The sequence below is a fragment of the Pongo abelii genome, chromosome 7 (genome assembly GCF_028885655.2).
Source record: "Pongo abelii isolate AG06213 chromosome 7, NHGRI_mPonAbe1-v2.0_pri, whole genome shotgun sequence".
NCBI classification, from domain to species: domain Eukaryota; kingdom Metazoa; phylum Chordata; class Mammalia; order Primates; family Hominidae; genus Pongo; species Pongo abelii.
Window position 1 is genome coordinate 95,829,379 of NC_071992.2, and position 13,402 is coordinate 95,842,780.

Consider the following 13,402-nt stretch of genomic DNA (forward strand, 5'->3'; position numbering starts at 1 on the left):
GATTAGCCGGGCGTGGTGGCAGACGCCTGTAATCCCAGCTACTCGGGAGGCTGAGGCAGGAGAATCACTTGAACTCATGAGGTGAAGGTTGCAGTGAACTGAGATAGCACCATTGCACTCCAGCCTGGGCAACAAGAGCGAAATTCCACCTCAAAAAGAAAGAAAAAAAAAAAAAGAGAAGTTAAGGGACAGAGAGTGAAAGAAATTACCTTCAGCAGCTCCTGATTATTTTTCCCTTAATGCTCATTTTGAAGGGGTATAATTGGCATAACTTAAAAAAATTCTTGTGGTCACATAAATTTGGTTTATGCTGGATTTAAAATTAAATAGGTTTCTTTATTATAGAGTTGCTTGTTCTTTAATATGTTAATATATGTTGTGACTTTCCAAGAAGTGGGATATAAAATGTTTCCCAAACTGTTTGAAAAGAGAACATCCTTTCTTTCTAAACAAATAACAACTTTATTGAGGTATAATTTATGTGCCATGAAATTCACTTGTCTTAAAGGAACAATTAAATGATTTTTAGTGTATTTACACATATGCAACCATCACCAAAATCCAAGTTTAAAACATTTTCACCACCCTCAAAAAAAATTTGTTTCTATTTGCCATCACTCGCTACTCTTCACTCCAGCCCCAGGCAACCACTCATCTACTTTCTGTCTTTATAGATTTCTCTTTTCTAGAAATTTTACATAAATGGACTTATACAATAGATCTTGCTCTGTCACCCAGGCTGGAGTGCAGTGGTGCAATCATAGCCCACTTCAAGCTGGAACTTCTGAGCTCAAGTGATCCTCCCATCTTGGCCTCCCGAAGTGCTGGGATTACAGGCGTGAGCCACTCTCCTCCACCATTTAGCATGATTTTGTTTTGTTTTGTTTTTTTGAGATGGGGTTTTGTTCTTGTTGCCCAGGCTGGAGTGCAATGGTGCGATCTCGGCTCGCCGCAACCTCCGCCTCCCAGGTTCAAGAGATTTCTCCTGCCTCAGCTGGGATTACAGACATGTGTCACCACCACCTGGTTAATTTTGTATTTTTAGTAGAGATGGGGTTTCTCCATGTCAGTCAGGCTGGTCTCGACCTCCCAACCTCAGGTGATCTGCCTGCCTCAGCCTCCCAAAGTGCTGGGATTACAAGCATGAGCCACTGCACCCGGCTTAGCGTAATGTTTTTGAGGATCATCCATTTTGTAGCATGTATCAATACTTCATTGCTTTTTATTGCCAAATAGTATTCCATATAAGTATACCACATTTAGCTTATCCATTCATCAGTTTATGGACATTTGGGTTGTTTTCACTTTGTGGTACTGTGAATAACATTTGAGTACAAGTTTTAGTGTGGACACGCATTTTTATATTTCTCTTAGGTATATACTTTGGAATCGAATTGTAAATCATATGGTGAACTTATGTTAAACTTTTAAAGAAATTTCCACGTTTTCCAAAGTGGTTGCACCATTTGCATTTCTACTGACAGTGTGTGAGAGTCCCAGTTTCTCCACATCCTTACCACCATTTGTCATTGTCTGTTGATTCTAACCATCCTAGTGGGTATGTAGTAGTATCTCACTGTGGTTTCTATTTGCATTCCTTGATGACCATTAATGAGTATCTTTTCATTTGTTTTTTGACCATTCATATATCTTCTTCACCCAAACGTTTATTTAAATTTTTGCCCATTTTAAAATTAGGTAATTTTCTTATTATTAAGTTGCGAGAGTTCCTTCTATATTCTAGGTACAAGGCCTTAATCAGATATGATCTGCATGTTTTTTCTCTGTGGTTTTTCTCTTCACTATTCTTAGTGGTGTCTTCTGAAGCACAGAAGTTTTTAGTTTTGACAAAGTCCAATTTATCAATTTTTTTCAGTGCTTGTGCTTTGTTGTATCTACAAAGGTCACAAAGATTTATGCCTATGTTTTCCTTTAAGAGTTTTACAGTTTTAGCTCTTACATTTAGATCTATGATTCATTTGGAGTTAAATTTTGAGTATGATGTGGGAGGCAAAAGTTTAAATATATCTTTTTGCATGTGGCTATTGAATTGTCCTAGCACCATTTGTTGAAAAGACTATCCTTTCTCTATTGAATTACCATGGCATCTTTGTTGAAAATCAATTAAGCATAAATTTAAGAGTCTTTAATATGTTAATGTATGTTGTGAGTCTCCAACAGGGAGGATATAAAATGTTTCCCAAAATGTTTTCAACAAGGAATTCTACTCCCTCCTCTCACTTTTTTTTTTTTAAAAACAACAACAACAACAACAACAACAACAAAAAAACACCGACTTTCATACAGGTTCTCAATGAGGTTCACAGAACAAGCTGTAGGGAAGCTAAATTGTTTTCATGCTTCTCTAAATTATTCAGGGCTCTAACTTTCACTGAAACTTTGTTTAGACTCTAGGAGGCTAACTGTTGTATCTGAACTGCAAAACCAAAGACAATTTCTTTTAGTGTGTTTATTACAAAGACATCTCACTATGCAAAAATGATATAACTTTGGAAAGTTTATGGATGCAAATTTGGAAGTATGAACAATTTTGCAATTGTGTCTTTTACGTTTTTAGAGCAATGCATCTTGCTTGATCATGATATATGACTGGAGAGAATATCAGTAATTAGGTGTTACAGTCAAATAAGACTTGTTTGCATACACTTTCTCACACACACACTGTATACAAACACAATTACATACATATATACACACATATTGGAGATATAGTTTTTCTTTTTAAATATACACACATACTGAAGATATAGTTTTTCCTTTTCCTATTTAAAACAAGTAGATCTTGTCTTAATTTTTTTTAGCTTCTGAATTTTAAAGTCAATCATGTTTTTCTTTAACCAAATATGCAAAATGTTGGATTAATTTCTTAAATTTGACTTTGTCAAAATGACAATACTATCACTTTTGCATTATATTACTATAACAAACAGAAGAACTTAGTACAAAAATTAAAAGTGAAAAAGTAAGGCCAGGCATGGTGGCTCATGCCTGTAATTCTAGCCCTTTGGGAGTCTGAGGCAGGCGAATCACCTGAGGTCAACAGTTCACGACCAGCCTGGCCAACACAGGGAAACCCCCACCTCCACTAAAAATACAAAAATTAGCCGGGCAAGGTGGCGTGTACCTGTACTCCCACCTACTTGGGAGGCTCAGGCAGGAGAATCACTTGAACTCGGGAGGTAGAAGTTGCAGTGAGCTGAGATGGCACCACTGCACTCCAGCCTTAGCGACAGAGCAAGACTCCATCTCAAAAAACACACACACACAAAAAGTGGAAAAGTAGAATTAGTGTCTCTTTATTAGTTTGTATTTATCTGCAGAACAACAACAAAAAAAACCAGGCAAAAGCCAACAATAAAAGAAAAAAAAATGTACCATTACTTCGACAAGGAGATTGCAGCGTCATAAATCTAGAGAGGGAGATTGCAAGTGCCATTAGTCCTCTGCACTGGCCAACGCAGGCAGCCTACCCCAGTGAACCGCTAAGCTTCTAGAAACCTACAGAAAATGATGGTGTAAGACAAGCATAGAGGTGTTCTACTGAGGCCCTCCAAAGTGCATTTATTTACCCTAACGGACACGCTGATTTTCTATGTCCCCACCTGCTAGTGATTTAGTGTTATTTTTAAAAGCATAATATTGGTTTTTAAAAAATTTTCAGATGGCATTATCTCACCTTACATGTAAGAAATGATTACATACAGAAGTTTCCTTTAAAAAAAAAATAGAGGTGTGTCGCCCTATGTTGCCTAGGCTGGCATGGAACTCCTGGGCTCAAATTATCCTCCCACCTCGGCCTCCCAAAGTGCTGGGCTGAGAGTACAGGCATGAGCCACCATGCCAGCCAGAAGTGTCCTAATAGGTAATAATACTGTTTTATTTTTGTTTGTTTTATTTGGGGCATTCTACTTTGCCAAACACAAATTATAGTAGAAAGTATGTTTTATTGCAAAACTTTAGCCATATTTAGAACAGGTTTCAACGCATAAGGCACCCCCTCTCTTTGTCAGGGCATTCCGGCTAGTTTTGAGGCTTAATAGCTCTAGTCCATTTCCATTCTCACTATACTTTTTAGGTAACTTAAATGTTCATTTTAGTTTAAATCTCAAGTCCTTTTCTCAAATGGATTTTACTAATTAGCTAATTTAGGAAAATTGTGTGGTATTTTTTCTTTCCTTTGTCACCTGAAACTTCGCTTGGTATTTCCTCAGCATTTTAAGATCTCCCCCGTCCCCGCTCCCGCCCCCCAAGGCTACCTGGAAGCTTCCAGGCTACTTCCTTACGGGCAGTTTACAGATTTTGTTTTTAGAAGCCTTTAGTTGACCTTGGCCTGCGTGGGTGTTCTCGTCTTTCCTCCTATCGTATGTTACGGTTACCTGCAGAGGCTGGCGTCGAAGGAGAGGTGCTATGCGAGGATGGCCCCAAGTTAAACAGTGACAGCCTCTGCCCTCCCAGACCCCAGGCGCGCGGGGGCGGGCGCGGAACACCGGTTCCACAGCCACCTCCAGGCCTCCCGGTGTGGCGGGGTCCGGGACGTCACACAAATACCAGGGCACCCATGTTTCTGCCCTGGGAAACGCTCACGTCAGCCGGCCCCCCAATTCTGCTAAAGGAGAAAACAAAATTTCCCTCCCATGGACGCAGCTGGGCACTTTGAGAACTGGTCGGGCAGAAGGCTGATCGCGCAGAGCCTGGTGCAAACGGGAAGCAATTCCCCTGGAACAAGAAATGAGGGCCAGGAATTTGCATGTCTTTCACAGGAGTATCAAAGTCTGGGAGACTTTCCTTCCCAAAGTCATCTGTTCCAAAGTGAACTTAAAAAGCTACCTCTCAGGGGTTCCCCGGGAACAGCTTCCCCTGTAAGGACCAGGAGAACTTGGATAATTTGGGAAGAAGACTCCCATCAAGGATGGGAATTATCCCCTTACACACTTGGCTAAGATTCTTAGGAGAATAAAGAGGGACTGGAAATTAATATATTTGGAGTCATATATAAATCTGACATTGTAAAATGCAGGGAGTTCTTATACTGCAGTGTAGGGCCAATCATTATCACATCGGTTACTCCTTGTGGTATCTTTATAAAGCTCTGATTTAAAGAACTGCTGTTTTGTTGTAGATGAGTGTCTGGGCTGATGGAAACCTCACATCACCTAAATAACCATGAGGCTGTTTTTCAGTTTGTTCACCTCAGTGCTACACATTGCACATGCATTAACAAATATCACCCATGAATGATGATGGAGGTATCATCGTTTACTTGACAATCTGTAAAGTACCTTCCAGGTAATTGACAATATATTCCTACTTAATTACTTGCGCTCTTCACATCTCTGTTCCTTCTGTTTACTTTGCAAAGAGAAAAGCCCTTTGAACCCAAACATTTGTCGACCCCAGTCCCAGAGAAGTCACAGAATTTGCCAGAGGGAAGGCAAATCTTTTAGCATCTACTTCTAGTATAGGTGAAATTGCTGGGAGTGACTGCTCAGGAGCAACTGAGCAAAATTGGCAATTTTCCCCACAGAGCAAAAATATTTGATTTGAAAAACATCATACAGCCACTCAAATGTAAGTGCCAATATATTTACCAAATTGAACAAGTTATTATTATTATTATTATTTTTTTGAGACAGAGTCTCACTCTGTCGCCCAGGCTGGAGTGCAGTGGTGTGATCTCGGCTCACTGCAACCTCTGCCTCCCAGGTTCAAGTGATTCTCCTGCCTCAGCCTCCTGAGTAGCTGGGACTACAGATGAGCGCCACCAAGCCCGGCTAATGTTCTGTATTTTTTAGTAGAGATGGGGTTTCACCACATTGGCCAGGCTGGTCTTGAACTCTTGACCTCGTGATCCGCTTGCCTCAGCCTTCCAAAGTGCTGGGATTACAGGCGTGAGCCAACGCGCCCAGCTACGAGTGATTTCTGAATTGTCCGCACCATGGCTTCCCTCCTACAGATTGACTTTAATTACCTGAAATAAGTTTGTAAGTTTAAATAAAAAGAAGCAATCAGTAGATGGTGAAATGAACAGAAATGGAGACACATATCCTGAAAGTGTAATACGCTGGGAAATTTTACAGAGGGAGGTGAGATTAAATGAAAGCAGGAAGAGTTCCCATGCTAGGTTAATTTACACAATGTCTTTTATTTGCTTACATTTCTTTGGGGTGAATAAACTTATAATTGATAATTTATAATTTTAACTTTTAAAGGTGTGGACAGAAATGCTTTTACTGATTAGAAAATAATTTTTATTCCAATAGAAGTGGAACAATACTTCTAGTAAATAAATACTAGAAGTAAAATACATCAAGTGGAACAAAATATTTAAAATAAATATTTAAAACAAAATATTTAAAATAAAATATTTAAAACTACACTTGAAATTTCAAATGTGTAAAATTGAGAGGATAAAAAATCTTCAAAAATCATAGACACAGAGTTTAGGAAGCCAAAGGCTGTGAACTTCCCTTCTCATTGAATCCATGCTTTATTTTGCATTCTTCACAGGTAAGCAATCAATGCCTGTTCTGCTGTGGACCAAAATCAGCCCCATGGAGTTGATCTTCAAAGAAATGGAATTTACTCTGGCATACTCTTATGTATGATACCTTTCCAAGGCCAATCCCAAGATACCAACAAGTGTAACTTTAGGCAATGATCCAAATCTTGGATTAGCTGCTAAATAACCTTGGCAGACTAGTCCCTGGGTGACGAGCATGCTTACAGGAGAAAAAGGCAGAGCTCTCTTCCAGAAACTTTCTTCTTGACATCCTCTTATAATGTTTGAAATCTCTCCTCTGTGGATGTGCAGTTTGATTTTGTGCAGGCTCTGCTTGCTTGGTAGTGGCAAATGGGGACCTTTCTCTTGGTTTCCATGAGTAGACACTGGGGCCACGATGACTTCGTGTTTGCTTTTCTTCCAGTTGAGCGTGCTTGGCCTACTCCTTGACCCAGTGCTGAGTGTCTGTTACGTGTCAGGCAAGGGCATGCATAGACGTGAAAAAGAATAAGACACGATCACTGCTGAAGGAGCTCACAGTCTGTGGGGGGTGTTCCCCAAGGCCGTGTCCCTGGCACTGCCAAGCTAAGCTGGCCTCTTTCCTCGGTGACTGCCGCAGGCTGGACTGGAAAATAAATTTTAATTTCTAAGAAAGTAGAGAATGTGAGAGCGCCTTCAAAGTGAGGTTCATGGTTGTAAAACTTGGATTTCAGAGTGTTGTTTGAAAGGCAAGTAGTATTTATATGTACTCATGTGTACATAATTTTATAATCACTTACAGTGTGTCTGAACCAGCTCCTGACCTCAATGTTGTACCGCTCTGGGGAAACATCACACTTTTTCTACCCAGGGAACTTAAGTCTATCCCAAAGAATAGTAAATAGATTTAGAAACTCTCAAAGTGTTCTGCATAGAAAACTAAAAGGAACTCTCCTGTTTGAGAAACTGGGATGGACTAAAAAAGACTGCAAATTCTTTATCACCACCCCCGACCCCTCAGAGGTGGAATTTATTTCTTCTCTCCTTGAATATGGCCTGGCTTTGAGACTGCTTAATGAATAGAAGGTGGCAGGAGTGACGCTGTGGCAGCTCTTGGCTTAAGTCCTGAGAAGGCCTGGAAGTTTCCATTTTCCATCTCTTCTGGGACCCCCAAACTACCACACAGAGAGACCACATGCCTTGCATTGGAGAGGGAGGAGGCTGGCCTCCTGGTGGGGCTTCCTGGTGCCTCTAGTTCCAGGCATCTTTTGAAAGACACCAAGAACTGCCAGCTGAGCTATCAATCCACAGAAGCTAAAAAGCTTCTTAAAACAAAGTGGTTGTTGTTTTAAGCCACTGAGTTTGGGGCAATTTGTTACATAGCAATAAATAATTGAAACAGAAAGCAAGCCATTCACTGTCACCTATAACTCTTGGTTAACAGGGAATGGCTTTGCTTTATTGGAAAGACAGTTAGACTTGGTTCTCTAAACTGAGTTTTGGCCGATGATTTATTGTGAGTTGCAGAGGACACAGGTAAGGGTTCCTCTAGTTAGAGAATACAGGGATATAGGGTCAGAAAAGACGATGCAGAGAGTTACGTGGGGAGTAGGCAGCGAGGTGTGATCTTCAGGGCCTGGCGGGTGGCGGCAGACATGAGGACCCAAATAGACACTGTGAATAAAACCAGTGATCACAGGCAGACAGTGGTACCAAGGCTGTGAGTGTTGAAGGAGAGAGTGGGGAGGAATGATAAAAATAAAAGCATAATTATTCAAATAAAAATGTTTATTCATATGCCACATAAAATTATCTACCCTACTACACTTTTGGAAACACTGCCTAGAAATAACACCCTTTTCATACCTCATGGCTCCTTCTGAAGGAGTCCTTCATGAGGAAGTAAGTAAATAGGGATTTTCTCTTTTTTGAAGAAACTAGATATTTGTTCTTATATAGTGAAACACAGGTCTTTCTTCATTACTCCATGAGGTGGTCACGCTTAGCCCCATCAGCACAGTTATACAGGCACAGTCACACACCAAGGAACAGTTCAACACACACACACACACAAACACACAGACAGATTCTTAAATAGGATGTTTTTCAAATTGGCAAACATGAAGAAAAATTTTCAACTTTTATACTTCCAAAGTTCCTAAAAATAGATGAGTCTATTTGATAGCAATTTTTGGCATTTTTGAGGGAAATAAGTTTACTCATATTTTCAAATATGTAAGCTTAAACTGCATAAAGAATTCCATATCATCTTTAATTTGTTTTATTGTCTTTTTTTTTTTTTTTTGAGATGGAATTTCACTCTTGTCGCCCAGGCTGGAGTGCAGTGGCGGCATCTTAGCTCACTGCAACCTCCACCTCCCTGGTTCAAGCCATTCTCCTGCCTCAGCCTCCCAAGTAGCTGGGACTACAGGCATGCGCCACCATGCCTGGCTAATTTTTGTATTTTTAGTAGAGACGGGGTTTCATCATGTTGGCCAGGCTGGTCTCAAACTTCTGACCTCAAATGATCTGCCTGCCTAGGCCTCCCAAAGTGCTGGGATTACAGGCGTGAGCCACCGCCCCCGGCCCTGTTTTATTGTCTTAGTATTTAACTACTAAATGTGCAGTTTCATCATTAGCTTTTTTTGTACTTTGGTGTTTTTATTTTTAATTTTTTATCATTAGCCTTTAAAAAATCAAAATGAAAGTCTTATTGGATAACATAAAGCTTCCCTTGATTTCAAAAAATTCCAGTTTGCCTACTGCTTGAAACTTTAGGTTATGGTCTCATGAGCATGGTATTTCACCTGAGATCCATTTCTTTGGATTTCAATGTCTTCCTATGTAAGATGGGCATTTTTCTGCTCCAGAACAGTATTGTTACCATGAGGTAATCTTTGTTTAAGAGTGTCATAGGAGGCAGAAGGGAATCACTTGGCTGTGTCCTAAAATTTAATATGTAGAGTTTTCTTTTCTTTCTTTTTTTTTTTTTTTTTTGAGATGGAGTCTCGCTCTGTCATCCAGACTGGAGTGCAGTGGCGCGATCTTGGCTCACTGCAAACTCTGCCTCCCGGGTTCAAGCGATTCTCTTGCCTCAGCCTCCCAAGTAGCTGGGACTACAGGCGTGTGCACCATGCCTGGCTAATTTTTTGTATTTTTAGTAGAGACGGGGTTTCACTGTGTTAGCCAGGATGGTCTCGATCTCCTGACCTCGTGATCCGACCGCCTCGGCCTCCCAAAGTGCTGGGATTACAGGCATAAGCCACTTCGCCCGGCCTATTTTCATAATTTAAAAAACAATTTATTGTTGATAGTGTTTCATGCAGTGGTTATAAGATCATTTTCTTAAAAATTTTAAGCTTTTAATTATTTGAGTTTTTTTAAAAAAATGCCTGAAGTTTAAAAATTGCATTTAGCCTGAGGACTTAATGTCAAACTGTTTTGTGTTTATTGTCTGATGAATTTCTTCTGTTATTTCTATTTACTTATTATGGAATCATGGGATTTTAGAGCTATGAGCCATGATGGAAGTTGCCTAGTTCTTATCCAACCATTTTATTTGATAATGGAGGCCCAGAGTCGGTTGAATAGTGGCTCAAAGTCACCCAGTGTCTACTCATCTGCTTTTGTCTGAATGAATTAATATTTGCATGAGACTTCTGAGAAAGATCCCATTTCTTTGATGGAACAACCTTCCAGCAGAATAGGGTTCATTGTACCCTAAGGTGGGCAGCAGCTGAACATCAACATTGGGCTTTCTGGTGAGCAAGGCCTCTCCAGAATGCACAGAGACTTAGACTAAGTCTTTCTTCTAAGATCTGCTCATCCAAGTCCTGCCCCCTTGAAACATCTGTTCAATGGTATGCTTATGCCAGACTGATCCCTTCTGTGAAGTTTTTCCCCTCTGAGCTGAGACATAGGTTAGGTGAGACTCCTGCTATGTCCTTCCTTATTTTGTCCTGGGGTCCCAGACACAAACCTCGGTAGGAGGCAGCACTTTATAACTGAAAAAACCCTGTACAGAGGGTTCTGCCACAAATGTATGACCCCAGGTAAGTCACTTAACATCTCTGGTTTGTAATAGAGTGAATTAGATGATCTCTAAGATAAATGAGGGGAAGAAAAACAGATGTTTAATTGAATCCTAAAAGGAGACTAATAGACTAATTTTTCCCTTCTATTTGTATTTATTTTATTTTTATTTTTTATTTAATTAATTAATTTATTTATTTATTTATTTTTGAGACGGAGTCTTGCTCTGTCACCCAGGCTGGAGTGCAGTATTGTGATCTTGGCTCACTGCAACCTCCGCCTCCTGGGTTCAAGCGATTCTCCCACCTCAGCCTCCCGCGTAGCTGGGATTACAGGCACAAGCCGCCACACCTGGCTAATTTTTGTATTTTCAGTAGAGGCAGGGTTTCACCATGTTGGCCAGGCTGGTCTCGAACTCCTGACCTCAAGTGATCTACCCGCCTCGGCTTCCCAAAGTGCTGGGATTACAGACGTGAGCCACCACGCCCATTGTATTATTATTTTTAAAGTCATGGTATTAAGTAGCAGTTAACATGGAACAAGGATATAAGTATATTTTAGAGAATCTGGAAGTCAAGGTAGGAAGAGCTAAAACATGATGTGGAAAGTCACAGGGAGTCTTTGGAGACTGCCTACTTACCTGGTGTAAGGAGAAACCTCTTCTCCCTAACTCAAAATCAGCTATTTAAAATCAACATTCTTGACTACGGATGATTGGCTCAGAGGTGAATACTTGACTGAGGTGGAATCAGTCAATTTTTTTTTGCCCCATATTTGGAAATGAGAGTCAAGATGGCCAGTTAGTGGTGTACCCAGAACTGAGGTGATAGAAACTAAGCTTTTCTGTGATCGCAATTGATCACGCGTTCAGAGGAACGCAAAGCTCGTCTGCAGAGGTGAAAAGAAGCTGCATGAAGAGAAAAAAACAGACAAAAAGCAGAAATGGGAAAGGTGTTCTGCCTCTTTCCTGCTAGCTTTGGGGATTTCACCCAGTTCCTTCTGAGGCCAGGATGCACTTGCCCTTGGGCACGATGAAGTATGCCTATGTCCCTGAACCCCAACAATAAACGCCCCTGGTAAACATTGTTAAGCCATCAAATAAAAAGGGGCAGGAATATGCTTGTCTAGTGTAGTCTAATATGCAAGATCAGTTTTTTAAGAAGTATGGTTCTTAGAAAAGAGGAAAATGGGTAAATTCCAGCAAAATCGAATGTATGGGCTTCACAGGGTCCTTGCACCAGCCGCCCCACCCCTCGGAGAAACCTCTCTTTCTCCACAGTGCTCCTCAAGCTTGGCCCCTAACAAATGAACATGCAGTTGAAAAGTCGCTTCCTCAGGGAAGCCTTCCCTCCCCAGTTCCTGTCTCTCTCACCCCGACTTTCCCTCAGGCCATAAACAAATAGGCCAGTGATTTCCAAATTAGTAAATTCTACAAAAAGACGATTCTTCAATTACATGTTAATAGTAAGAGTATTAATGTTGTCCACCATCTTTATTTCAAGTTTCAACTAATCAATTAGCTAAGGATTTTTCTGTCCCATTCTCCTTCTACTCACCTTCTAACCAATGGTCACTCTCTCAAGGTGAATTAGCCAAAATTTTTGGTTCAAAACCAAGAGCTGCGGTCAGTCCTCTGGATAGGTCTAAGCATGTCTGGATGCCTCAGAGATAGCCTCTGCCTTCCACCAGACTAAGGGAAAAGGAGATGGTATTATCTAAAACTTCAGTCTACAAAGAAAGTCAGCAACTTTCTTTGAGCTCAGAGGCCACAGCTTTGAGCCTTCTTCTAATGACACCAATAACCCAAAGTATATGAAGGAAGCTCTAGCTGAGTGGCTAAAATGTGCTTGTTCAAGTGTACTTTTCCTTGGGTGTTTGGGAAGGCTCCTCTTCACCCCCCACTAACGAATCATTACTATGGGGAGATGAAAAGGGAGAACCTAGATGGAATTCCACCTTTGCCATTGACAATCTGGGTGTCCTTAGGTTAGTTACTGGGCCTCCCTAATCCTCAGTCTCCTCCCTATAAAATCAGCGCAGTATAATACAGTGTATAGAAGGGTGTCGGAGGCTCAATATGAGGACTGCAGGTCATGTTTGTAACTTCATCACCCACATCTCACACAAAGTAACCATGCCCCAAATCTTGCTCAAAAAATTGCCAGCTGTTCTATCAGGTCAGAAAAATCCAGTGTGTGCTTCAGCCTGTCGCTCCTGTCCCTGTTCATACTTCTCTCCTGGCATAGCCCTCACCCCAAGTCCTGTCTTCCATCCTTGGACAGGATTACAGTTTCCGCTAAATAATGTGTCCTGTCCAGCAAAGTTTTTTTCTGATGTGGTGGTGTCATGAGTCTCATTTTATAAGGCCTTTTTTCTTTACTTCATGTTAATCAGATCCAGATATAATGTTATTGCTTTTTCTTTTTCTAAGAAAATATATTGCTTCCTTTCTATGTAAACAGCACATGTGCTTAGAATTATTCAGTGATCAATACTAATTAGGTATTCTGCTCAGTAGATGTTTAATGTTTTAATTCTAGGCTTTCATCTAGTCACTTTGAGTTGATTGACCTAAACTCTATATTGATTAAATTGTCTTCTTTTTGTTTGACCTCCTCAGTAAGGGGGGAAAATCATTCAGTTGTATTCCTTCAAATTTCAGATCTAAAAATCAGTCTGTAGGTATAAAAAGAAAAAACAAGGCATACAATAATATTACTGCAAAATGCTGCTAATGAATTAAAAGCAATCTTTACTGAAATAAAAACTGAAATCCCTTGAAAAAAATTTTTAGTCTCTCTCTCTCTCTCTCTCTCCCCCTCCCCGATCTCTTCATTCCTATTTTCTAATAAATCTTATTTAGACTGGAGA

General features: G+C 40.5%; 1 pseudogene; it reads right to left on the reverse strand.

Moving 5' to 3' along the window:
* Positions 1 to 6,461: 6,461 nt before the first annotated feature.
* LOC129060799 (OCIA domain-containing protein 2-like) lies at positions 6,462 to 7,064 on the reverse strand (annotated as a pseudogene).
* Positions 7,065 to 13,402: the final 6,338 nt, after the last annotated feature.